We start from the raw sequence: 26,462 nt of genomic DNA, 5'->3' as shown, positions 1-26,462 counted from the left end.
ACGGCCCCAGCTTTTGTCCTCTGGCTTCTACTTCTATCATTGATGGCGAGGAGGAAATAGAGCGGCTTTTAAGCTACCAACAGGGGACTAAGAAAAATCCATGGTGGGTCAGCTTGTCAGAGGTAACCTATTGGGATTTCAGATGCGCTGCAGTGAGTCAAGCCCCCCCCTGGAGAGGAAAAGATGCCCGTTGACACACTGGCGAGGCATCCGTGACCAAGAACGGTGTAGCGTCTAGACACACATTGTTACAAATGATCAGCATTGCTGTGGTTGCACACCAGGAGGGCCGCATAAAGGGAAAGAAATAAGGGAAAACACAAGCTGCCATACAGTACAGCATCAGGCAGGAGGGGGAGGGAAATAATATACAGCATTTTGTTTAACAGGACATGTTTCACCTCATAAATACGATGAAAGGGGACAGCAGCTCCTCACTGAAATGAGTTTTTGGAGGTCTCTCTGTAATAAATTTTATATAATGCTGTTATACGCTGTGTGCAGATTTTTATTTCTTTAGGGAGAAGGGGACATGTCTTTTTATTGTTTGTTACACTGACTCAGGTGTGTCCGCATACTTTATCAGACAGCTCAGAGCAACCCACAGCATTTTACACAAACTTGACTTTTTGAGCATAATTATCTCATTTGCATTCATTTTGCGGCCTATAAAATTAAGCAGATTGAATCCCATTTGTATTTGCTTCTCTCTGCTCATCTTGTTAAGGGAGGGGGAACCTTCACCCAATCAGAATTTAAATTAGCTCCTTCAACAAAATGCTATCAAAATTTTGGATGCATAAAAAAGGATATTATTTACTGGGGGATTTGTGTAGGACAATCAAAAAGTAATTTACAGTGCATTTGCTGACCGTATATGTTTTTCTTTAATTTGCTTGAATTGCAAAAAAAAAAAAAGCTCCTATCTTTAATTTCAATAATAATACATTTTATAATACTTAATGTTGGATATGAGCTGGCGTATTCTCATTTTTGTGGATTATTTATAGAGATGTTATTCAAACGAGGCCTTAATACACATCTATTTTTATTCAAGTGACCATCCATCAGTTCAATTTTTATACTTTTATTTGCACATAATAATATGCAGCATTGTATTTGTGCATTTTTAATCCCTCGGGCAGGGACTGAGGTCCTGAGCAGTCAGGGATTATACATATTTACTACCCCAGGTCTAGCAGTAAGCTGCTGTAAGAAGGGCAGAAAACAGCAGAGTCCCTACACATGGATGACTGCATTACTTCTCAAATGAGTTAGTAAATGTTGCCCGGCAAACATTGGCTATATTGAAACCATAGTAAAATAATTTCCATAATAGAACATGCATTTTTAAGATGCAATAGGGGATGGCACTTTACTTCTATTGTAGCCTATAACTCTGCAGAAGATTGTCGAGATGATTTATTTATACTTTATGGGAGTGAGTCACTCCTGTGTCCAGCATGACGATTTGTTGTACTGGTTCGGATTGCCAGGATACATTTTTTTCTGTGGTTACAAAAGAGCGAAATACTGTATAAAGATGAAATCATTAGAAGTCCTTTTTTCCTCCTTCCCACATGTGCAAAACCTACATGTCAGGCTCTATTCTGCAAATATTAGGTTCAGTCATTTCTCTCTTACAGTGTGCACCCTTGGCAGTTTTTTCACCGTGCCTTTATTTTTTAACAACCATGCTACACAGGACCTCAGCAGAACTTTAACCATGGACAGAGATAGTGAAACTCCATCAACAGCATCTTAAATGATTAAACTCAACCAGGACGACCTGAGCTGATCAATTCATTCCAGAGATGGAAAAGAGAGTCGCAGAGTTGATTAAGACTACTTAAATTACACTGGCTGCTCATCTTTACATGGGATATATAACGGATGAATATAATATCGTGTAATTCTCAGCTACTTACTGCATTACAAATCATTACAGATCATGAGAATGATGTGTCAACCGTTATGTGCTTCCAACCAAAACACAAAGGCAAGTACATTATACATTTTCCGCTGACAGTTGACATTAAATTAATGAATCAATTTTACATTTAATCTGTTACTGATTTAACAGCAACACAGCACAACAGGTTGTAATTAGAGATGCAGAGAGAGAGAGAGAGACAGGAGGAGGGGAGACAATCTCTTCCCACATGGCTGCAGTCAAAATATACAGATCAGACTGTAGTGAGCTTGTTTTCATATTATTGGAGGATATTTGGCATGTTTTGGTTAAACTATAGTCTGACTGAGACTATTGTGATATAAAATTAACATGGCATGAGAACAGACATATTGTCAGCATCTTCCAGCCAATATGCTGCTACATATTCTTTTTTTTACTTCTTACTTGAATTCATAGTTTTTTTATTTTTTTTATTTTTTTTAACTTTCTTCATTTAAATGAAACAAAACAGTTTTCATACAAAAAGTACAGAAATAGATAACATACATTCTGAACAGACCAGGGGGGTTGAATGTCCAAAGCTGAAGATTGAGAGAAAAAATATGTCATCATTTCAAACAAAAATTCATTTCTTTTAAAATGTGAAAAGTCTTTGCAGCTTTGTTGTTCTTTGCTCTCTGTGGTGTATTGTTGGAGTTTGATGATAAACCAATGAGAGCACGGTTTCCAGGCATTCCATTTTGATTTGTCTATGTGATATTTACCAAAAATGATAACACAATACAGACAGCCCATTTACATAACATGACATAACATCAGATATGTTAACCTGTACATTAGTACCAATTTAGTTATTTATGTAATTGTTCATATCTGTCCAAAATAAATGTGTGTTTACAGTGAAATAAACTAATGAATTATAGTTTCCTTTTCTGACACATGAATAATCTAAATTGATTTATATATATATATATATATATATATATATATATATATATATATATATATATATATATATATATATATATATATATATATTGTATGCAACATCTTGAAGTATACTTCTTTCACTTAGTTAATAATGCTTTTTTTAGTTTTTAATTTTATTGTTGTTTATATATGTTATAATTGCTCTTTAAGGTCATTTTTCTTAGTTTATAATTGTACTGTTATATATATATATATATATATATATATATATATATGTGTGTGTGTGTGTGTGTGTGTGTGTGTGTGTGTGTGTGTGTGTGTGTGTGTGTGTGTGTGTGTTATAATTGCATTTTAGGGTCTTTTTATTTAGTTTTTAATTTTATTGTTGTATAAATTTGGGGTTTTTTGGGTTTTTTTCTATATCACTATTTTTTGAGCTGCTGTAGCAATGAATTTTCCCCACTGTGGGATCAATAAATGTATCTTTATCTTTATAATAGAAGACCAAACACTTGAATTCATAGTAGAGCTGCACAAATTAACACAAAGTTGTCTCGTTTAAATAAACTTCATCAGAATTGTCACTGGACAAAACCAACCAGGGGTTTCAATGCTGATGTTCAGTGTGTGCACCAATAATATTTAAGTTGCAGTTTTGGGCTGTATAGAAGGGAAGACTGAAATGTGCATTGCGATTTAACACAATGTACACGATTAATAAAAACACACAGTGTCTGCACAGCTTTACATTCATTTGGGAGAAATCTGCAACACATAGATTACATCCATTGTTAATGTTCAGTGCCAAAGCAGAAATGACTATTAGGTTGTTTGGCAAATGGAAAAGTTAAGGTAAGCACACACTGGCAGTGTATGACTTATGTCATTGTTCTTCTATGTAAGCTCAAACACCGTCAGTGTCATGAAACGCATCACTGCATGATGACACAACTCTGTAGAAAAGTAGCTATTTTATCACATTCACCTTGATGTCTTCTGCTGTCTTTAGGTCTGAAACCTTATTGGGCGTTTTATGCCTTTATTACAGAGCTGACAAAAGAGAGATGACAGGAAATGAGCAGAGAGAAAGATGAAGAACGACTTGAAACAAAGGTCCATGACTCAATGTCAGAACCTTAAAACCCAGAGACCACCAAGGAGCTAAACCTTAATCATGCAAAAAGATATTGTAAGTAAGGTAGGTAGGTATGGTATTGTAAGTAATGGTGGCATCAAACACTGAATGAAGTCATCATTGATACTGTACAATTATGTAATACCCTACATGACATTAAGGTGTCTGATGATAGGGTTGATTTCAATAAATAGATATTATACTTTGATACATAAAGTGAAACAGGGAAGGAAGGATCACAGGTTTCTCAAATCATTACAATGAATATTCTCTCTGGTAACTGGTGTAATATCTTACTTTTCACCAAAGTGTCGATCAAACTGACAAACCAGGAGACTGACTCCTGGTCAAGGGCCTGTCCTCTTCAGCCAGTCATTGATATTTGATAGTGTTCCTCATTGATTCTGAATGATCCCAGTCCATCCCTCTCCCCATTCTATCAACCAGCTCATCTTCAGTTACTCACCCCTGTTTAGACCAGGTGCTGAAGAACAATCTTTCTTCTAATTGCTTCATATTTTCTATTCTCCTCTCTCTTTTGTTTCAACTCATCCTTATGAGGTAAACGTTGATTGCACGTGTAATGACTTTAGAATAATGATGCCATTGGTGTTTAGATTGGTTCCCTATATGCTTTGCTTTCACTTTACAATTTATGATCTCCAAGGAAAATGAAGGCTTGATTTACGGCACAATGGAAGGAAGTCAACCATTGCAAAACCAATAGAGGAAGAAGAGGATAGTGCTTTTATTTTGCCACATTATAATTTGTTGGGTGGCCAACCTCTCTCCATTGTCTTATTGTAACTAATGGGATGAAAGCCTTCTAGAAATCAGTTGACTAAGCTACCAGCCATACAGCAGAATACAGAACACTGGATCAGTCAGGCTGGCTGATCTACTTGTTCATATAAAATCCTACGAATTTGAATCATATAATCTACTTGTTCTTATGAAAGTCAACTGACAGATATGTTCTCACCATCGCTGTGACGCAGCGTCTTCCATTTGTAAAAACATAAAGATGCTACCAACCCACTTCACTTTTCTTGACACATACCACTAAAATTCTATCTGCTTTCACGTCTCCGTTATTGACAATTTCAATTTACCCCTTCAGTGAACATGCTTCTTTATGTTTTCTTATTGACACAGTGGTCATTCCATCATGGGGGCTCTTAGGAAAAACGGAAAGCAATCTAGCCGTCTTTGCGATACTGGCGCGCACAGTAATACCACCTGGAAATGCTTGGGAAAGGGATGGTAGCGGGTTTGAAAAGTTGTCTTTTTCCACTTTAATGAAATTGGCTATTCTGGACAATCAGAGGAAATTATATTTCAGCAATGGATAACCACTTCTGTAACCCCGGCCACCTCTCCGTACTCCTCTCCCACTCTCTGATGGAACATCTGTAAAGATGGATTTAGCTTCAGTGATAATTTAGCTAATTAAACCACACAATATTTAATTAAGGGCCCATGTGGTTTAATTACAGAGATATTTCTTTCTTGCTTTCCCTCTCACTTCCTCCTTCTCCATCTCTCTCTCTCTCTTTCCCTCTCTCTCTCTCTCTCTCTCTCTCTCTCACTCAGTCTTGATAAGGTAGGAGCTGAGCATTAAGTACTGCTGCCTGGAAAGAGTCATCTGTTGAAGCATCTTTGTAATGAATGTTGATCTTCTTCACAATGCACTCTGGTACAGATGACTACCATCTCTTCTTTCCTCTTATCTCTCTATCAACAGTCTAACCATGTTATATTATATATAATAAGTAAGTGTGCAGTATTTACTTACCACTTCTATGTCTCTGTATTGTCACAGCATCGACAAATATTTTACCATCTACCTGAAAGGGAATGACCACCTGAGTTTCGGCACACTAGTTTCCTGAGGCCGTCTGATTATTTGCCAATGAGTTGATGGAACTATCAATGGTAATTAGATGATGTTTCTAAGATATACTGGTATTGGGCAGAGTCTTTGACCAGAGGGCAGAGAACACTGGTAACACCACTGTCCATTATGAAAGGGTTAAAATGGGAATAATAAAAGTGATAAGTGATTTAGGCCCAGGTAAGACTTTACCCGCAGGGTGGCTAGAAATGTAGAATCTGACAATAAACTTTGGATCATGAATGTGTTCAGAAAATCATGGCAATCACTACATTTTAAGATTGGGGCTTTGTATGCAAATACATATCATTTGTATGCAAATGTAACATTTTTGCTTTAAGGCATTGCAAAACTAACTGTCAGAAAGTCACAGGACACATTAAGATTCATCATCTGGGACGCATCAATACAAAGTTGACAATTTCATCTGGATGTCCTAAAGGGAAGTTCAAGATGGAAGGAGCTCATCCTCTGAGGAATATGAACGTGCTCAGTAAATATGATACTGTCTGCCAAATTAATTCAGATATTTTTGAGTATATTTGGCCTGATGACTCTGGAGTTGAATGAATTGCTTTTTTTCTTCTTTTTTTTGCCTCAAGGGGGCAGCAGATACAGCTGTAAATATATCTGATATTCGCCTTCCAAAAGTTGTTCACTTAACCATAGTAGTCATATGGTATGGTGGCCCTGAGGTTCAAAATAACAACATTTCACACATCACAACATTTTTTTTTTTCTGGGAGAGAGACTGCCGTTTCACCTATGACTCTCTCTATGCAAAACAGACAGTTACAGACTCGCCCATAGTGCGCATTTGGTGAACTGTAGCATTGATTTTAATGGTTAGCAGGCTAATTTGCTAGCAAATGAGCTATGCTAAAAGCTAGGTAAAATGTTACTAGAGCTCCACTTACTGAAAGACAATGTGTACACTCAGACAGTCTAACACACAACAAGTCATACTATGTGCAGTCTGATAGTGGTATTAAAAGTCACCAACAACAGCAGGAACATCAGCTACAGCAGGAGTTCTAAATCATTGCTTGGCTAGCCGACCAGAGGAACCTGAGCCACCTGTCAATCAAAGCAGACACGTTGGTCCTGTCCTATCATAAACAAATTGTTGTCCAGCCCTTTCCATATTCTGAAATCATTGTGTTTTGTGAAATGTTGTGTTTTGACCCTCAGGGCCACCGTATCCTACTATGGTTTTGAGAACACTATCCCTTTTATATACATATGTTTTTTTATGAAATAACTCTAACGCCAAGTAAAATTCAATTTTTTCGACAGCTGACATTGTGAGTATAAATTAAATTAAAGTATCAAATATAATTGCAGCAATACATTTTACCAGATGGAAAAGCTATCTATTTTAGAAAAAAGAAAATTCTGGTTAAGTCACTTTTTCTGATAAATGACTGCTGACTGTTTTTCATGGTGCTTGGTGGCTTTGTTTTGTAATAATATTTTTACCTGATTTTGATGAGATGCATTTGATTGGTGTCTGGTCCAAGACAGGGTTTTTTCTAGCTTGCAATATCCATTGATAATTGTAAAGCACAAATAAATAATTTACTCATTAACGGATGAATGTACAAATAGAATCAACTCCTAGATCCACCTGTGCTTATAATATTCAATGTATGTTTTTTTGTTGTTTTTATTTTACAACGTTCATGTCTGATAATCATTCACAATTCCTGTAGAGTTTCCAAACTTCATAGCTTATGAATGCAGTGCAGTGTGGCAGCTGAACGAAGAAGCTCTGTCATCAGACCTTTACATCACAAATGGACCCTGGAAGGTATAAAAAAAACTTGCACGAATTAGCTCATGTAAGCTGTAATCACTGAGGATTTAATGGACAGATGCCTGCAAAACCACTGTAATGCCTCTTTTAAGTCTTCCGGATCTCGGTGTTGGTATATCTTTTAACGGCTCGGAGGTTTTCATGTAACAGACGTGACAATCACAGCTCCCACACATACATCCTCTTGTGCGGAGAGAAGTAGCTGCTCCAGCAGCACACGGAGATATAAGGTTAATTAAACTGCCAATCCTGGAGAGGACCATGACAGCCAGAGAGGACCTGTGACTGGATTAGAACAGAGGAACGGTGGGTGGGGGTAGAGGTGAAGCAATCTGCAGTGTGTCATTAGTTCTGTTCAGATACTGGGAAAAAAAAGGGGGAAGATTTTCATTGTGTTGTGCAGTTTTACAAATAAGAACAGGTTGTGCATGAATGTAACAGTAACTGTAAAACTGGCTTCAGAGGTGAGAAAAAAGGCCTCACTGTGTGTGTGTGAGTAAGATGGAGAGGTGGAATCATCCATTAGAACTGTCAGCATGACAGGAAGTCCTGATATCGTCACTGAAGCCCATTAAACTTGCGCTTTTCTTTCCTTTCATCACCCTTTCATTTGCACTTAATAGTCCTCTTTATCTGCCATGAACATGAACAACCGCATCATTCAGAGTGATAAGAAATAGTGCTTTCCTCTTTGACCTTTGACCCTGTGGGAGGAGAGGGGAGTCGGTCGGGGATGGGCAGCAAAAAAATCAATGCTGATAAAAGAAAAATGGTGAGTGAAACCAAGCCAACGACTAACATCAGTCTATCAAAATGTCACTCTAGAAACAATGAAACGCTGACTGCTTTCACTGCACATATTGACAAATGTAGTCGGTCGTGTGTGGACGAAAAACGTGATAGAGCAGCGCCGGTATTAGCCGGGGAAATGTTCTCCGGTGGCTCATTCGGTAGCAGTGTTTTTTTTTTCTTTTTCCTTTTTTTTCAAAGGCTCCCTCTCAGCGGAGCACGCCGAAACGAGACGAGCGGGAAAATATGCGAGAGCACCTCGCAACAGGGAATATCCATTTTCTCACCCAAATGTGATCTGCTTTTGTCGAAATGAAATCAGTGTGATCTCTCTATTTCTCAACATAAATGAATGATTTCTTACGGCGTCGGAGCACAGAGGATTCTACAGCAGTCGGCATGTCACTACTCTGTGTTTTCTATCTGTAACGTGATAAAAACACAGCTCGGCTCTGAGCTCCTCTGCCTTTTATCAGGAGAAGCGATGTGGACAAAGTTCCCCTGAGGGCCATGAATATAGAGACTGGAGATAGGAGACTACTCGCCATCATTCTTTGGATAATATAACCCCTCTCACACAGGAGGACTAATATTAACTGGGGGGCTGTGATTTTTTAATAATTGCAGAAGTCATATGTTTTCTCAGTCCCATGTGAACCTGACATGTCATGTAATCCATAAAGCAACAAAAAAAAAAAAAGAAGCCTGACACTAATTACCTACTATATATCAATAGATTTAATATAGAACTCATTAGTATGATCAAGTGTGTTTTGTAAGAAATAATAACACCATCATTTTTTTATGGTTATGTTTAAGAAACCCAAAGAACAAATGGTTTGTGCCTAATACATTTCATTAGTTCAGCAGGTGATGTGTTATATTAAAAGTTAAAATAGTATTGTATGGTTAACTCATAAGAGGAGAAAGTGCTCAGGATTACAGGATGTCTTACACTGAAAATGTTTATTGAAGCTCCACCAAAGAGAATCAAAGTATTATCAAAACATATTTGATGCATGATGTCACCATGATTCTGAGTACACTGTTCACAGATAGTACCACATATACTCTATGCCCATAAATGGTCATACTCAATGCATCTACAGCATATGGAATTAGCCTATTGGTTCATTATTCTACAAACAAGGAAACACAGTTACCCATCTGTAGGTTTAAGGAGTCAGATAGTCATATCCTCTGACCTTGTTGCCACAGCAACACTGTGTCACCATTACCAAAGTGACTCCTGCTTTCCCCTAAACACCACAAACAGTTGCCTTCACTGCCTAAAGGAGAGAGACAGTATGACAGTGCTGCCTTTACTGTCACCTCAAGGCCCATTCTTCACCCTAAATATGGAAAATTCCCTAACAAGTATGGTGTAGTGAAATACTCTCAACAAGTGCTGAAAGGTTCATTAAAAGCACTGTTTAATATCCCTATAGCAACATACAGTATGTAATATCATTTACTGAGACTCTCCACCCAAAAGTCCCTTTAGTGAGCCCAAAAATTATGTTTTACTTCCAAGTGACAGGAGCCTTCTGGCAGCCATTGTAATTAAGGAGAGAATCAGGTGATGTTATCACAGAGTGACAAATGGGGGGGGGGGGGGTAGATGGATGAATCCTGTTTCCAACCAACAGTCAATACAGTTTTTTGACCATGATAGTTGTTGAGGAGACACTATCAACATTATCATTACATTTCTAATTAAAGCTTTTTACAGTGCAGTTAACCTGGATTTTTCATTTGTATATTTCTAATTTTAGAATATGATATGATTAGGGCAACTGTGGCTCTGGATTGCCACTAATAGTAAGATCAATTCCCAGCTCCTCCAGTCCACATGTCCAAGACGTCCTTGGGCAAGATACTGAAACACCAACTCGCTCCCGATGTGTGAATGTGTATGAATGTGTGTGAATGTTAGTCTTCCCCTGATGAACAGGTTGGCACCCTGTGTGGTAGCTGCCTGTCATCACTGTAGAAATGTGTGTGTGTGAATGGGTGAACGTGACACGTAGTGTAAAAGTGCATCGAGAGGTCAGAAGACTAGAAAAGTTGTTTTTACATCTTGTAATGTATCTGCATTTATTTCAGTTTGAACAGATCATAAAGCAGCATATGCTGTATCGCAGCTGCTCAACAGTAAGTTTATTGTATTTTTCTATTACTTTAATCAGCATAATATAATAGAGACTGTGCAGCAGTGTGGTACAGCACAAATGATAGAAACAGTTCAGCAATGCTATCAGCGGTTACCTCTAGTTTACTGCCCTGGAAATGAGGGCCACAGAGGCTCTATATCAAAAACCAGCATCTTTCCCACACTTAAAGTAAAGTGTTTTAACTGTCTGGACCAAAAAAACTAATCTAATTGATCTGATAGTTACTAATCTGGTGGAATTCAGTAAATTGGACAGAAACACTTATATCCTGTGCAAATACACCTCTTTGGGTCCCACTAATGTTTAAGGGCTCTAATTGATAACAACGACAGATATCGATACTGTGCTTTAGTTACCCACTGTCTATCATGAGATTTTCTTCACACCCATTAAACATTCATATATTCAACATTGACAATAAAGAACTGAACTTGAATAATGGGGCTTCATATCAACAAACCAACCATAAAAAGACTACAAGATATTACAGAAAGCCTGTGTTACAAACTTAGGGGCATGGAGTTAAAATGACTTAAAAGAATACACCAAAGTTAATTAACCTGCACTGGGCGTTCTGTGCTGCCTTCACTAGTAACTTTCCCAGCTCATTTTTTTTATAATTGTACAAACACGGTTTATGTCACAAATATTTTATTTCCACAAAATATTTTCCAACACTGCCAATCTTGTCTTTATGGAAATACTCAGTTAATTCACCATGCTGAGCTCTATAAACCGCATTAAGTTTAATTTATACAGCAATAAAAAAAAGCAGCAAGAAAAATAATATTGATTTTCATCAGTGAAACTGTATCCTGGAGTTGAGTTTATTAAAGTGCTCTAAACTGTGGGCCTTGGCCTGTTAGTGTTTTCTAAACGCTTGACTCATATGGAACATAACCTGAAGCACATTTCCATGACCGTACACCGTCAATGCTAATGTTTATTTATTTAAAAACTGGATTAAAGTATGTTTCCCTGAACCTCACTTAAGATTAACAAAGCACACATGCTCTTTGTAAAAAAAAAAAGTGTAACCACAACACAAGGCGAGGAAAAGCAAACTCGGTCCCTGTAGCGATATGCTAATCATCTCCCCAACGCTAACCTTTCTCGCGTTCATCCCCCGCCACGTCCTTCCTGTAGTCTGACTCTCTCTGTCTCTTTTGATGCGCTCTCTCCCGCTCTGCCTCCGCCTCTTCAAGGCTTCATGCAGACGGGAGGCACACAGATGCTCCAGACCTCTGCTTCCTCCATATTCAACGCCTCTTCCTACTTCCTTCCTGAAACATAATAGAATTTAAGGCCAGAGGGGGGGGGAGTCTGTGTTTGTACAAAGGTAAGCACTTTGTTTAAGAGTACATGCAGCCTCTGTGGTTTAAGGGAGACAACATACTGTACCAGTCCCTGTGGCAGTAAAACTCTGCTGCATGCTGATGGTGCTCAAAACACCAAATGATACTGTATATTTCATGGTATTGCAAAATACTTTTGTATTAGAATGCTACACATGTACTGTATACAGTACTAGTACCACCTTTGGGTGTACTAGAATAAAAATGATTCATTCGTTAAGAATACAAAAGTGTTTTTTGGTTTTGTTCTTGCATTCTTATTGTAGTGTAATATACACAGGCCTACAAAGCCCAAAATTTAATTAATCCACCGCTGAAAATAGTCCCCGACAAATGCACCATTTCCTTCTGTTTGAGGTGCGTTCACAAAAACTTCAGTGCCATTCTTATTATAGAAAACTGCTTTTACCTTTTAAAACATTGTGCACTGTGTTTTTTTTTTTTTTTTTTTTTAAGATTTCAGTGAGCTTAGAGCTGAGAGCCACAAACAGGGCTTGGAAGTCAGAAAGTACTGAGAGATAGATACTGTTGCATAACAAGTTGTAATGGTTCCATTTTCTGACTTTTCTAGGCAGATTATTTTACCCCAGACAATCAAAAGCAAAGACAATACACCCCCCCAAAAAAGCAGATACTGCACAATATCTACAAACCAAATGTCTTCTGTCAAGCTTTCTTGTTGCTTTTAACTGGTTGGTTTAAGAAAATAACATTATTTTGATTTAGTTCATAGGGAGTCAATACTGTATGTTTCTATGTGTCTGACTGCTTACTATTACTCTGCCAAATATTCATAATGGATTTAATATATGAATCTACAATGAAATACTGTGTATGCAATTTAAAAGTAGTTGTAGCTGCTACTTAGTTACCTTTATAGTAGGTAATTGTTAGATCTATTCCTGATTTATGTGGTTCATCAAAATGGATACATATAGATATTTTTCAATTAGAGATAACAGTTGGGGAAAACAGTGGGTACAATTTGCTTTACATAATACTAGCTGTGGCTGTCTCGCCTGCTATATTTGACTTGACGTAGCAACAGCAGGTTACCGAGCCAGACTTCAGTCATTCTGTCCGTCTTTCGATTTTCGATTTATGATGTAGTTAGGACATCTTTTGAATGCTGTGTTCACAAAAAAATATACATTTCTATGGCACAGTATAGTAAAACCAATGTCAAAAAGACAGATCGTGCCTTTAAATCACTTTTAACCATGTGTGTAGTTTTGGCCTTTATGGCAGCACAGTATTAAAAATGTCAACATTGTGTCATTTAGTTTTAAAACAGAGTTACAAGTGCTTAGTGCTCCTTTTTCTATGCTTATCCATTTCTCAGTACACAGAGGGGATGTGACTCAATCGGTGTGTTGAGAAACTCTCACCTGTTGTTGGGTTTTCTATCTGAATGGCTAAATTTTCTGTGGTATTTTACAGAAGAAGAGAAACAGTGATTAACTAATGACACATCTGACCTCGCTTTCACACTAGAACTAAAGAGTTTGTTTAATCATCGGCTGTGTTTTGGTCCTCTCGTGGCAGTGATCGGTATGAATGCCTGTCTTTAATTTGAATTCATCTGTTTTTTAACAATAGCACAACATTATTTAAGGAAAACTTATTTACAATCAAATTTTGATGTGTTATTGACAGAACGCCCTATGTTAAGCAGAGTTTCTAGTGCTGGTCTGGGCGTCGTCATTCAAATGAGCTTGGCTGATTGGCCCATGGGCAGGTGCGTGATGACGCACTGTCTGTTATTCTGGAAAGGTGATGGCGGTTGATTTAACAGCAAGATCGGTAGATATGACTGCGGACCTGCTTCGGGTGCCTTTTTCAAGGCAGAGGTAGAGGTATTGGTAGAGGAAGACCAACGCCTAAATGGACTCACTCACTCAATCCAACAAAGGCTTTGTGCTGCATTTTACGGCGGGAAACTACCAGCGGTATGACTGGTTGACAGCTAGCTCGGAGCACAATAACCTGTTCTGCTGGCCATATCTGCTCTTCAGTACAAGCCCAGGTACATGGAATAGCAGTGGTTTTAGCAGCCTTAAAGGTGTGTTCACACCAAAAGCGTCTGACGCGAATTGAGCAGCAAGTCTACATAGAAAATGAATGTATATGGCGCGTTAACACACGATTTTGTATCCGGCGGCGCGAATGAAGCGTCTGAAGCGAATGAATGAATGAATGAATGAATGCATCAAGCGTCTGAAGCGGCGCGAATAAAGTTGGAAAAACGTTTCAGGCTACATCGCGCCGCAACATCCAATCAGCTGCGAGTTTCTCCCGACGTCACAAGCGCGAATGAAACGATGATCCAAACATTTATATTTATGATCAAGCAGCGCGATAGAAGCAATTCAAGCGTTTTTTTCCGCGTCAGGCGCTTTTGGTCTGAACGCCCGTTAACAGCTTCACCAGGGCAGCTGTCAAACATCAGGTCTCGGAGCGTCACATCAAGAATGTGCTACATTTGAAAACGTTTGTTGAGGCCAGGGTTGATTTGCAGATTGACGAGCAGAGGAGACGGGAAACAAGCCTGCACAATGAGAGAGTGAAAAAAAATTGTGACATATTGAAACGCCTGATCGATTGCGTTATGTTCTTGGGGCGGCAAGAACTATCCTTCAGAGGGCACGACGAGAGAAGCGAGTCTCTTAATCAAGGTAATTACATGGAATTACTAACTTTGCTGTCAAATTATGACACTGACCTGCGACAGCACCTTGCAACAGCCACAGTTATTACTGGGACGTCAGGAAGGATTCAAAACGACCTCATAAATGCTGTTTCGGAGGTGTTAAATGATGCCTTCAAGAAAGAGATCAGCCAGGCCAGATGGTTGATGAAACATCGGACCTCAGCAACTCGGCTCGGCTGTCATATGTCCTGAGGTACGTTACAGAGGACAAGGGCGTGAAAGAGAGGTTTTTAAAGTTTCAAGACGTTACGGATAAAAAACGATCAATGATCTAGCTGCTTTGATCATTAAAATTTTGCAAAACAAAAATTGCAAAACAAAGTTAGTAGCTCAGTGCTATGATGGGGCCGCGGTTATGGCATCAGGGCTCAACGGAGTGCAGGCGCTCGTTAAAGAAACCATCCCACAGGCTCTCTTTGTTCATTGCTACCCACACACCTTAAATCTTTGATGTCCCAGGGAGCTTCAAAAATCAAAGACTGCAAGATCTTTTTTGCAAATCTGGGGGGGATTGTCAGCATTTTTTACACGTTCTCCCAAACGCACACAATTGCTGGATGATTTTTGCGCAAGAAGGCTCCCGCAGGTCTCTAATGTCAGGTGGAACTCAAGGTTGGTGTGCACAGTGCATGAGAAAAGAGCAGAGCTGGTCGAGGTGTTCCAGCACATGCTGGACCACGCTGAGGTTTTTGATCGTGAAACAGTGCATTGCGCATCAGGACACTTATCACAGCTGAAGCCATTTGACTTTTTGCTTTTGTTCACATTTTTGACTTTGCGGATGTTCTCTTTGGGATCTTTCAAAGTAAGACCCTGGATGTGCAGTTCTCTCTGGCAAGGATTGCAGAGTTTTGTCAGAGCCTTGAAGGTGAGCGGGGAAAGTTTGATGGCATCTTTGAGGCAACAGTGGAGGCAGCGGGGCAGACAATCGTAGCTAGAGGAAAACCCGAGAGAGCTACACGCAGCTGTAATTGACAGCACCCTCACGCAAATCAATAATCGGTTTGCAGATCACAAACGACTGCTTTTTGTTGGACTGTTGGATACACAGAAGTTTCCACAATATAAGCAGACATTCCCAGAAGCTGAAGGGCCTCGAGGAGAGCTATGGAGCTCAGTTTGACCTCTCCGTACTCAGAGCTGAGCTCAAAGTGATGAACTGACTTTTCTGATGACCATGGGGCTTGCAGTCAGTATGTCACAACTATATGCCATCACATGCTTGATCATAACAATACTAGTGTCCACGCTCTTTTTCCGCTCTCAAACGCATCAAAACATATGCACGGACTACAACGGGACAAACGCGACTCTCTGCACTGGCATCTCTCTCCATAGAGAAGGAGCTACTCGTTCATCTCAAGCAGCAGGGACAACTGCACGAGGACGTCATAGAGCGATTCATCATGAAGGATCACAGGATGGATTTCATCTACAAGTAATCGGTGAGTGCTAGTTTTTTTTGGATTTTGGTGCTGGCCCTGAGTGAAACACCACTGCACGCTACTGCTTATTTAACAAGCTATGGTCACTATTTTACAAGCCAAAACAGTCAACAAAGCAGAAATGAAAAAGATAATGGTCATAATTAAAGCAAGAAAGGACAACTTATGTCAATAATGCCTTTAGGTCACTGTTGTAGTCTCTTGTCATGTGTAACAAGCATTAATATAGGCGACATGGACACTGGCTGCCATCCAGCTGAGTCCTTTAGCTCTTTCATGCCTCAGTGACTTTTGTCAATAATACAAACACAACAACCCCACATGGATTCAATTTAAATACAAACTACAACAGTTTTATAAGTATAAAATTGCTAATCTTGTGTGGTGAAAGCAGGTTATCACACGGTGTGACTCTGCTGCTTTAGCTCGAATGAGGATTAGCACCTCAACAGCTGAGAGACGTGACATATCTTAAAACGAAATGACCAGGTGCTTGAAGTTTAATGCCGTTTTATAGCCGCACCTTGTTTCACATGCAGTCCCACGCATTCACACAGGGAGCTGCACGATCAGCACAGTAAAGCTTTAATATAGCTGTAGGTGGAGAGTGATAGTAGCATGTAATCAGTCAGGTGAACCAACCATACTATTAAAGACTGACTGTTAATGCATCATGTCAGCTTAAGCTTTTAACATGAGTCCAATGTTCTTGGCTTTAACACTACGCTTCCAACACTTCTCATACCAGAGAGAATGTGAACTAGTGCCTATTGGTGAAACCAGTGAAACCCGACATATCGCGATTGTGGTTGGACAACTGAGTGGGCCACCCAGCTGAAACTGCATATCAAGCAAGCTGGGCCAGCCCCTGTAGTGTATCCTTAGTAAATACAATAGAGATATATGGCTGGATCATACCACCAAGCACCTGCTCTTTGGCCATGCAATTCAGATAAAACTGCCTTTCATGCCAGTTGGCCAGCCACTGTAGTTTTACCCAAACAGACACAGTATAGGTTTAAGGCTGGGCCAAGCCACTATATCTCTGCTTGTAACATGGGTGATAATAGAACTGAAAGGCAGCTTAGGTTAGATCAGGTTAGAGAATGTTACCAGTTGTAACAGGTATCAGTGGATTTGTGATGGTCCAGACTGATACCTGGTGCAGGGTCTAATAATGTCTAAATGCTCACCCTACTTTTGGCACATATTACTGTGTACTCACAACGGTAAGTGGTTTTAACAATACCAATTTTCTAGCCTTTAAAATGATTGGACCTGCTCATGCAAACAATGCACAACAGTGTTGAGAACATTCTATTCCCTATAGATTCCTTTATATTTAGGCTTTCCCTGGGAATATTTAAGAATATTAAAGTTTTGGCTGCAAAAGTTGTTTTTTTGTTGTTGCTTTTCACACCTTCATTATCCCACATATCGACATTTCAGTTTTGGTGGCTGTGTGTGTGCGAGGTATAAATGTATCCCTTCTCTATAGAGGCGGAGTGGACATAAAAACACGTCATTGGGAGCAGCTTTATCGTTGCCTTGGGATTCTTCCGGTTAACAGTCCCTCCAAGTGTTTGCATGTTGAAGGAGGAACACAGGGGGTTAAGGAGGATACCCCCCCGACCTCCTCCTCCCCTATTGGAACCAATCTTCCTCCTTCAATGAGCCTTGTGTCTATCCCTTTGCCCACAATCCTCTAAATCTCTGCAGTGTCACGGCTGCTTGGATACAGCCAGCTGGAGAGGCCGAGGCTTTGGCAAAGACTCAGACCAGGGAAGGTTGGGTTAAAAAGAAACTCTGTACAACCCCACACAGCATGATGATCTGCATGACAGTCTCAATCCTACTTGGTGTGTTAGTGTACGTGGGTGTGTGCATCTGTACATGCATGTATATGTATGCATGTATTTGTGTGTTAAAGTGTGTGTCGGTGCGTGGGTTCCTCTGTATGTATTTGCATGTATGTGTGTGGAGCTGCAGGGGGCTCTTTTCATTGTTGTATATTCATATGACAGCGTGCTCATGGGGCTTCAGAAGCACATGACTGCCACCAGTTGTCAGTGAGCTGCTACTACAGAGGAGGAACTGTTCATCTTGCAGATACATCATAGTGGGTTTTCTCCTCAGCACTGAAAGCTCCATCTGGGACTTTAAGTGGTTGTAATCACATGACTCAGGGTTCATATCTAATCTTATCATATCTTTCACTTTAGAGTCCAGCTAGCAAAGGTTTAGGCAGGGTTTTTGATTGAAGCAAAAGCAAGCTTTGGATTTCTTATTTATCTGTTTAAATATACAGTATGTAAAACATATATTTTTAAATAATAATATTATACTATATATATTACTGTTGTCTGCATCAAAGGACATTTTCCTTGTATTTTGTGGGGGTATGTTTAATGCCTTCATTTGAGCGTCAAACAATGGACAAAGGAGATGACAGGAAATGAGAGGAGAGAGATGCAACAAAGGTTCCCCTTCTAGACTGGCATGTTGTGGTTAATGGTCGACACCCTGAAACCCCAAGAAACACATCTACAAACGGTAAATGGACTGTAATTATTAGAGCTTTTCTAGTCTTTTTGACCACTCAAAGCGCTTTTACACTACATGTCACATTCACCCATTCATACACATTCATACACTGATGACAGGAGCTACCACACAGGGTACCAACCTGTTCATCAGGAGGAAACTCATCATTCATACACACATTCACACACTGTTGCTGCAGCCATTGGGAGCAATTCGGGGTTAAGTGTCTTGCTCAAGGAGACATCGACATGTGGACTGGAAGAGCCGAAATTCGAAAAACCGCAGATCTTCCAATTGGTGGATGACAGCTCTACCTCCTAAGCCACAGCCACCAACAATATATCAATATACTAATGTGGAATCATACTGATGTATAGTATTGATACATTTAGCACATGACTTGAAACTTGTGTTGGGACATTTACTCTGGACTGTATGTTGGTGTAACTACAGTAATGACAGCTTTGGACCAGTCTTATCTGAACAAACCTCATCTATTTCCACAGCAGCAATTGTAGTCTGAACACTAACAAGCTTTTTTTGGGGAAAATCAAAACTATTGTCCGATTGTCCAAAACACATCCAGAGGGTTTCTTCAGAGAAGAAACTAAGAATGGTTTATTTTTTGATAAGCCTGGCTTGACTTGAATCAGACTTAAGCCAAGCCTAATTAAGCCTAACTGAAGTCCAATTATGAGCTTTTTCTCTATTATGCTAGAAGTTAAAGTCTAGAAGCATGAAAACTCAAGGTTGACTGACTAGCTTTCAATAATATTAGCCATATTGTTTAACCTCTTTAATGCACCTTACTATCTTCAACAGGCAATAAATAATCAAATACATGTTTCTGCAAACGAGGCAGCTGAAGTAAGCCTGGTTTAACTGGTGATCTCAAACTTTTTTTTTTTATCACACTTCTGTTCGTCTTGCCCACAATATCACTGTGATTCATTTAAATAGGTCTCTATTTTGTCTCTTAAAAGGTGACTCAAGTTCAAACTCAAGCTCTGAGGGTAATAACCTCTAAATCACAAAACAGAGAACACAACCAAGAACGCAAATAGACTGCTGAAAAAACAGAAAAGCCAACCAAATACAGACCCATGCCACAAAAAAATAGAAAACACAACCGAATAAAGCAACACAGAAAAAGCAGAAACATATAACCAAACACAGAAATGCACAGAAACACACTGGGGATGTATCCTGTTAGCCAGGAGCAGTTCTAGGCAGCTAGTTTCTGTGTTTCATTCAGACTCAGAGACAAAAAGTGTTTGAAATGATTCGAAGACGGTCTGTCTGCAGGTCACCTTTGTGGGGCACATCCAGGTGGAGGCTCTGCTCTCAGGGCAGCTCCAATGTCAGGACAGGAAATAACACCAAAATAAAACAAAACTCACAAGATGATACATCCAGTGTCAGGACTTTATAACGACCGGCTGTCATGACAAATACATGTTGCTGTTTAACCCCTTACATACTGTTTAGGGTCAAATTTGACCCATTTTTACATTTCAGAGCAGTAAAAACACCCCACACACATTTCTTTTAGCTGGATTTTCCTAATGTGACCCACAAATATACACAAATGGAAATTTATAAGTTTTATGCATCTGATAGACATTTTTATAAATGCAAATGTACAAGTTTGACCTGTGTTTATTACAAAAAGTACAAATCTGCATATTCTATAACATGTTCTCCTGGACCATAAAATAGTGGTTGTAAATGTCTGGGGGGTTTTATACATAAGATTAATTAAACAGAAGGATAAATAAAGTTTATTAATGACTGATGTGGAATGTACGAATGTGAATTGGTGTAGAGACTAATTATGAGTCAGAATATGAAAGGTATGTAAGGGTTAATATGATTTTGTTAATGATATATATATTAAGCAATTATGCCAATGAAGTAGTGTCATAGTATCTACTATGAATTATTTACCTGTAATAAAAATATATGTCAACATACAGTATAAAGTGATTGACTCTGCCAATACAATACATACTGATTCAATCATTTATTTATTCTATAAATTTAGCACATGGTGATTAACTGTCAATAAAGCAATATTTATTTATTGATTGATTCATAAACAAATATAGACTATAGCTCATTGATTCAACAGATGATTATTTCTTGATGCCTCTCTTGAGCCCTCACAGACACTGTTCTACTTTGATTTATAATGTCATGAGTCATCATTTCTCATTGCATAGACTGACTCTTTAACTGTGATCAGCTGTATTTAGGTTGTATTTACAACCCTTAAAACTCTAGACTTATATCTTTTGATAAAATATCTACCAAAACAAGTTTCATATTATATATATAACATATAGGAAAACAGTTTGCTTTGACTTAATGCCCCTCTCAGTGATGTTTATTTGGAAAGCTATAGGAGGCTTGTGTATTTTGACCTGAGTCGAGCCGAGTAGTGCTAGAACTGTAAAGTGGAAAAGCGCCAATACTCCTCTTTGTCCCTGTTTCCTCGAATCTCAGTAACAAAGAGGCCGAATGCAAAGTTAGCATGATCCATAGAACCACGATGGACATATTTATGGTATATATGCAATGTAAATTTAAAGTATCAGGTTGTTTTATCTGCCAAGGTCTTAGGATATCCACCACTGAGTAATATTTTGTCTTTCCATAAACAAGGTCTTGGTTACTTGCATACCTCACTTTCAACAGTTTGCAGTATGTTCTACCTTTGCTAAACTTAAACATTTAAAAAGTAGGGGTTTTCTATGCTTTAAAACACCACAAATGAAATTCCAATTACCTCTTTTATATTGTGTCATTACCCAGATCTAAAAACCTTGACATAGAAAACCAAAAGAAATAGGTCTCATTCTTTCTCTCGTTGTTCTTTATAACAACATAAGACTAAAATGATCTTTGTAGGTAAATTGGGTCATCGCAGCTAATATGATGATGATAAAAAAATATATTGTTATGACAGTAAGAAGATTTCTTTTGTCAATTTGACAAGGTACATACTCAATTCATGTCCACTTAATGTACAAGTGGGAACTTTATTAATGTGTATTGCATGCAGCTGACAGTGTCAGCATAATGCGTCCTCCTTCATGATGAAACAGCTCGGCTGTCTCTGTGTGTGACGTACCTGTCTGTCTGCTGACTGATCTCAGTTCCCTGAAGCACACAGCGCTTTGTATTAGAGCTGAACATTCAACCCTCCACAGCCTGTTTGTTTCTCTAAGCTGAGGAGGAAACGATACAGAGAGTATTTAACAAGGAACATGAACTCAGAGGCAGAGAGAACAGAAGATGAGGGAGTACAGATGCTAAAAGTTACACCTTAACACTCACACAGAGGTATTAAATGGCTGTACATCATTAAATATAAGTGATCACAAGCAAAGCATTAAATGACTAAGATGAACTAAATGAGGTAAACACATGACCACAGCAGTACAGTATGGGCCTGAGACGGCAGTATTTAAATGAGGGTTTTGTGTCTTTATGGAGAGTTTGGACGAGCAGAAAGCTGCAAGCACAAAATGAAATGTGATCAGGTTCTAGTGGAAGAGGTTAACTAATATATTGAGTTATAACAAAAACTAATATTACCAGAGAAACCCACATATGGGAGAGTATTAGTGACAAAGTCAATGCTGTTAGTAAAACCAAAAATATTCCACTCCAACATTATTAACACAGGTGGAAAAACTCTGTCCTGTGTGTATTCTGTCATTGTGTCTCCGTCTCCTCCTCTCTACAGTAACAGCTGGTTAATACCTGTCCTTCAAAGGTTTTATTTATAGACACAGTTAGCATCAGAAATAATACCTTCAGGTTTGGTAAATCACAATGCGTGTGCTAAATAACATATGTACATTTTCTCCTCCCTGTATTTTGCACACTGGGGTTAAAATGTCTCATATTACATTCATTATGGTAAACGTACTAAATGGACAGTATGTACTATCTTACACAGTTAAAGACTCAAACCTGCGCTAGTAGATCAGCTTGCTCATTTTTTGCAGATGATGTCAAGTTTGCACACGTTTCTACACACGCAGACCTTTAGTAAATCAGGCCCTAAGTGTGTGTGTGTGTGTGTGTTACTGTAGTTAAAATAAACTAAATGAGTTAAACGAGTGAGTCTTTCCTACACCAGTACAGTGTGTGTGTGTGTGTGTGTGTGTGTGTGTGTGTGAGATTTTTAGTTAAAGTGAGTATTTCCTAATGCAGTACAGTGTGTGTGTGTGTGTGTGTGTGTGTGTGTGTGTGTGTGTGTGTGTGTGTGTGTGTGATTTTTAGTTAAAGTGAGTATTTCCTAATGCAGTACAGTGTGTGTGTGTGTGTGTGTGTGTGTGTGTGTGTGTGTGTGTGTGTGTGTGTGTGTGTGTGTGTGTGTGTGTGTGTGTGTGTGTGTGTGTGTGTGTGTGTGTGCGACAGTTAAAATGAACTAATGAGGTAAACGAGCTGGTATTTCCTACAGCAGCACATTGAGCCTGTGTGTGTGTGAGTCAAAATTAAAAATTAAAAATCAAAATGTTTTTAATAGTGTTTGGACAACACAGAGCTCTATGATAAGAATAAGATATTTCAGGCTTTCACACACTCACATACTCACTGCACGCACACACACACACACACACACACACACACACACACACACACCCACACACACACCAACACACAATACTTAGTAGTAGGTCAGTTCATTGTTGGTTTCACATGAGATTTGTTGACAATCAGAATAACCTACACATTTGGTTGCCCTTTATTTTACGGAACACCAATAAGACGTGATAAGCTGTACTTTGTATCTAATTAGACAAAACCTAGAAATAATATGTTCTTTATTAGACAGTAAACAAACAGTTTTACCTTAATTAAACACTATACACCTAAATGATACTGTAATTAGAAACCAAGTTGTAGCTCCAAAACATAAGCTTACTTAGACACCATTATACCAAATTATACTCTAATTAGAAATCGAATGGGAGATCATAATACACTATTAAACACAACTTTACAAGATTATAGTTTAATTGGAAATCAAATACAATGCAATACGAAATCCAAAATATGCTACGGTTAGACGTTATTCTAGTGATGTGGTAATTAGACACCACATTTAATGCTACCAACATGGGACTATGATAGCTTAATTAGACAACACACGCTGTAATTGGACAAACTCAATGCAATATTATACCAGGCATTACCTTTATAAGAGTCAGACAAAACAGCAATACATTTATTTGGACTTTCTTACAGAGTTATTTGTTGCTCATTAGGAAAAAAAACTGTATCATAAACTAAAGTGAAACCACATCAGGTCACATCTGGTCGTTACTTCACACGTCACTCACAGCCTGGATTTGTAGTCCTGTCGAGTTTGGAGGTATAAGAGATATAAGAGATGCTGTCCTCCTTAGGGAAGCATCTCTTATATCCATTACTTACTTTAAGACATAAAATCATGCTAATCTTCTATTGGCCAAAACATACAAAATGACGCTCCCTAATCAATCAAGAACCAGAATACGATACTACTTACAAATGTCGTCTTCACATCTCAAACACTGTATGTTGTAAAGTCATCAACAATAGAAAGATAAAAACATAATTTAAATGGATTTCTTCTCTTAATGTTAACAAGAATGCAGCAGAGAGATCGTGTAATGTGCTCAACACTGAAGCTGTTGAAGAGTTACAGTGACTGTCTGGACTCACATGGAAAGAGCCTGATTCATTTGGAATTGATCCAGTTTTTAATTGAGTGCTTGTTCAGTCACCTGTTGATGATGTGTGATTGTGTGAATGAGCGTGCAGGAAGTCTGTCTGCTTGTGAGTGAGAATTTCTTCATTATACAATACAAAGAAAACATGTAAAACAAGTTAACTCTGTTGGTAAAATGACACATTTGAACCACTACAGGGCTAAAATGAGCGCTTCTTTGTTAAGAAACTATGGGCCTGATTTACTAAAGGTCTGCGTGTGTAGAAACGTGTGCAAACTTGACATCACCTGCAAAAAATGTGCAAGCTGATCTACTAACGCAGCGCACTGAGGTTTGCGTCTTTAACTGTGTAAGATAATACATACTGTCCATTTAGTAGTTTACCATAATGAATGTAATATGAGACGTTTTAACCCCAGTGTGTAAAATATAGGGAGGAGAAAATGTAAATATGTTATTTAGCACACGCATTGTGATTTACCAAACCTGAAGGTATTATTTCTGATGCTAACTGTGTCTATAAATAAAACCTTTGAAGGACAGGTATTAACCAGCTGTTACTGTAGAGAGGAGGAGACGGAGGCACAATGAAGACACAAAACCCTCATTTAAATACTGCTGTCTCCACCCTGTTGCACCTGTTTTCATTTACACAGTTATTCTTAGTAGATCACCCGCAAAACGCACGCAAACGAATTGCACCGTGCACGCAATTTAGCACCCACTATTTGGGATCTTAATAAATCAGTCCCTATATGTGCTAAATGTCTTTAAAGAAGCAGCTTGTTCACCACTCAGGTTTTTTGTTTTTTTTAAAAGCAAATTGTATTATATACCATTCAGTGAATGGTATATGAAATTGTTCCTCCTCTGATTGTATTGGATTGGGGACAATGATATAGTACAATGTAGTTTGTTGTACTAGTCCATGAATATAGGTATGGTATGCTGTATTCAACAGGCTATAAAATATATTGGTGTCTGGTGTTTTAATATCTTGTAACTGTACCCATTTTTCACTTTAAACACTTTCTCTGCATGGCCCTGCATTTGAACACAAGATAAAATAACCTGACTTGAACATAAGAAAGTACAGATAAGTAGCCAACTACTGTAAAATGACATGACCCATCAGTCAGACAGGTGAGTCACTACTACTACACACTGAGCTATTCCTTAAAGGGGCTTGTGTGGTACTTGTTTAGCTCATTTTAGTTTAGAAAACATCTTTAAATACATTTTAAATAACATTCCCAGAATGAACTCAGGCTTAGCGGTCCACCAGGCTTACAATACACTGGTGAAACCCTAACTTGGTTAACATAATGGAAAGATGGTCTTTTTGGTTAACAAGAATCCCATCTCATAAGTCACTGTTGACCTTTTTCAATGTTTCACTATGATGTTCCCTTCAAATTTGAACCATGTAATTATTTTAGTCCTAGCTTCACAACATGGGAAACATGTATCCATCAAAGTCTATGTTTGCACCGCAGCTGTCCCCATACAACCTCTCTGAGGCATAGGAATTTGTTGGTTGATGTTTTTTTTTTTCTTTCTTTTTTTTGGCCTGTTTGATAAAACAAACTATACAACCCATGCGAGTAAAAAAAATGAAGCACAGTAAATCATTTGTCAGTTTCATCCACATCAGCACAGCTTTAGAAATAACCTTGCATTTGTCCTTGTCTGGCAGCTGTGCTATAGCAGATCACTCATCTGCTCTGAAAAGATGCACATCCTTCAGGAACCATCCAACACTTGACATGTGACACACCAGCTGACCTCAATAACAGAATCTACAATTAACTGTAGTTACCATGGCTGTTGGAGTCAAGTTCTCCGATGGTCATGGTTTACATTAATACTGTTAATATTACAACGCTGAATAACAGAGCGTACTGATAGGTGATGGATTAAGGTCAATTGCCAGCACTGAAAAAGGTTTCCTTCAGTCTCACTGATGTTAAGGACAGCTGAAACTCACTGTCTGTGACTCAGTGGAGGGCTTTAATAGACTTTGCTT

This window comes from Scomber scombrus, chromosome 7 (genome assembly GCF_963691925.1).
Source record: "Scomber scombrus chromosome 7, fScoSco1.1, whole genome shotgun sequence".
Classification (NCBI taxonomy): Eukaryota; Metazoa; Chordata; class Actinopteri; order Scombriformes; family Scombridae; genus Scomber; species Scomber scombrus.
This window is presented reverse-complemented; position numbering follows the sequence as displayed.